Source organism: Crocodylus porosus, unplaced genomic scaffold (genome assembly GCF_001723895.1).
Source record: "Crocodylus porosus isolate Cpor-Errol unplaced genomic scaffold, CroPor_comp1, whole genome shotgun sequence".
NCBI classification, from domain to species: domain Eukaryota; kingdom Metazoa; phylum Chordata; order Crocodylia; family Crocodylidae; genus Crocodylus; species Crocodylus porosus.
The window spans coordinates 14,787,731-14,790,716 of record NW_017728927.1 but is presented as its reverse complement, the minus strand read 5'-3'; positions in this window follow the sequence as shown (position 1 = coordinate 14,790,716).

Sequence of the window (2,986 nt, the reverse complement as noted above, 5' to 3'; positions counted from 1 at the left end):
CGCCCAGCAGCCTCGCCTGTGGGTGAGCAGCGGCCTGGGTGGCAAGAGGAGCCTGGCAGCACTTCGTGGCGGCCCAGTGCAGCCCCAGCCGCCCTCCGGGAGCCGCTGGGCACTGTTCAGCACTGGCCCGCAAGCAAAACAGGCTCAGTACCCCAGAGTTTGTCCTCTCCACCTTGTGCGACATCGGCGGTTCTCAACCGGGTGCCACGGGATTCAGAGATTTCGAGGGTGGGAAGGGATAATCGCCTATGTGACGCCGCCTACCTGCAAACAAAGGTCTTCCGTTTCGAGGATTTTTAAACAGTCACTAGCAACGCAGCATGCCTGGAAAGAGTGTACCCAAAGAACTGAGACTTTAAGACCATCCTTGGAAAGTGAAAATAAGAAGCCAAATTGTTGACCATTTCTAATTTTTAGTGTTCCTGGAGGAAAAGCATGGGCCGGGCCGGTTTTGCAAGGCCAGGGTTTACAATACAAACCTATGAGGTCATTGAGTCCAGCTCCTTGCTCTGGGCAGGAAAGAGCACTGGGGTTAAGTGACTGTTGGGTACATCAGGGCCAGGACGTTTTTAACAGCTTGTGGGAAGAGGATGTTTTTCACGGTGTGGATACCTTTTGAAACCTCGGGGCTTGTCTCGCGAATCTAAAGAAGTTAAGTAACTCCAGCCAGGTGCTTCTCTAGATTTGTGAGACAAGCACTGAGATTTCAAAAGGTATCCACAGCATGAAAAACATCCTGACCCATCTTTGCAACAGAAAATTGCTCTGTTATTTTTCCATGGTCCAAACACAAGTGAGGAAGGAGAGCTGGCGTTTTCCAACGGGTGCCTCCAGTCTCACGAGGTTGAGAACCACTCAGCAACACCATTCAACATAGGTTCTTATGTGTCCCTCCCATCCGACCTGACCACCTGCTCAAAGTGCATTGACACCACTAATATTTAGTAGGGTTGCCATGTTAGTCATGAGGAATAAGGGAATATTTGAAAATTTGGTGTAACATCTTTTATTGCATGAATGACATATTGGGAGAGGTGTTAAACCAGCTTTTCGGGCACAAAATACCATTCCTCGGGTCAGACCAAACAAATCCTGCTTCTCCCATGGCTAATATCAATGATATGGTACCATATTAATTTAAATACTAGATTCATAGACATTAGGGCTGGAAGGGACTTCGCAAGATCATCAGTTCCAGCCCCTTGCCCAAAGGGCAGGAAGTCAGCAGGGGTCAGAAGATGACCCTGGCTATACGGTGATCCCCAAATAATTAGATTCTATATATGGAAAACTTATAAATTTTATATAAATTTCCAGATACTGAATCTAATTATTGGAGGTTTGCCTTGTATGTGTCCTTCTTTCACTTCTTTAACAGGGATAATAAAGCTGGGGAGGGTCAAGTAGCCCTTTGCCATCTGCCCCCGCAATGTTGTCCCCCTCCAGCCCCTTCTCCTTTCTAGCAGACCCTGCTCTCCTGAGCACATGAAAGTGAGGAACAAAACTGAGTTTGAAATAAATGTAGCTGTGGTTATTTCCATATAGTGCACAGTCTTAGGTCATCCAAAATTGATGCATTTTTTTACTTTTTTTATACTGCTGCAAGTTCTAGCACAGGTACTCCATAAACACACGTGTAAGTAATGTCATGTCACCTACTTATATACAACACAATTGGAGGGGACTATAAATATAAATACAAATAAATAAAAATAAATATAAAAATATATGTAAAGTTATATATATATAGTATCCCACATGAGCATTTCTACACACACCTTAAAACACATTTAAAACCCATGCACATATTACAATGGCTGCACCCACAACCCTCTGCTCCTGCATACCTATCTGCAGTCTTTTCTGTAGTTCTCACACCACTGTTGGAATTTGCTATAAACCCAAAGCCCAAAGACTCATGATTTACAATACAGTTCCTTGGGCTGGACCCCAGAAGAGTCAACAGCATTTCAAGCTATGGTGACCCCACAGCTCAGGACTGTTCAATATGTTTGCACTCCAGAGACGCCCATGTGCTAGTTAGCCCCCACTCATAACTTCAACAGGGTTTTCTTGCTATGAGCCCTGGGATCCTCCAAGAATTTCTATGCAGATAAAGCACAGGGCAAACTGGTCTGGCTCCACCTCATGGGGGGCCAGGCCACACTAATCATATGTGACAGGCTGAGAGTGGGGGTGACAGAGGGATATTGGGTGAACTGTCTGGGACCCATTTTGTTGATGTTTGCCAGACATTTAAGGCTGGTGAAGGAGTCACTGGCAATGGGAAAGAAAGGTGTAGTTAAGTTCAGCTGTGGGAGTATAGAGGAAGTAAAAATTTATACAATGCAGTGGCTCACTATGACCAGGAAAAAAGTTGCTAGTGAGGAGATCTGCACTCAGTGATACTACCATATATCCTATTTGCCTGGCAAGAGAGAAACCACCAGGAAGTGGTTTATGTTTGCTTAAAGAAAACACCATGTATCTGGGTCCAAGAAGGCAGTTTTACTTAAGCCCTCTCAGGCATAATTGTTTTTCTGGCATGGTTTAGTACCCACTGAGGTGCTGCGGATTAATGCTGTTTTATGGAAATGGGAGGCTCCTTCCTAGCTTGCTCCTGCAGCCATACGGCTGAGGGCAGGCAAAACCTAGGGGCATCTGAACCCCAAGCCTCTGGGCTTGGGCCTGCGCATAGGATATCTGTCAAAAGACATTGGAAATATCTGAAGCCCCTGGTGGGGATGGAGGATGTTTGCCGATTGTAGGGCCACTTATGGTTCTGGACTGACTCATGGATTTGGACTGGATTTGGCTGATTCGGCTTGGAACACGACAAATTTCTTTAAAATAATAATTAAAAAGAAAGTTTTATTTTTGCTTAGGTGGTTTTTCTTACCTGAAAGAGAAGATCCCCTTCTTCTTAACCTTGAATGACTTGGAAAAAGATAGACGGTGAAGACCTGTCCTTTACAGGCACCCCTGC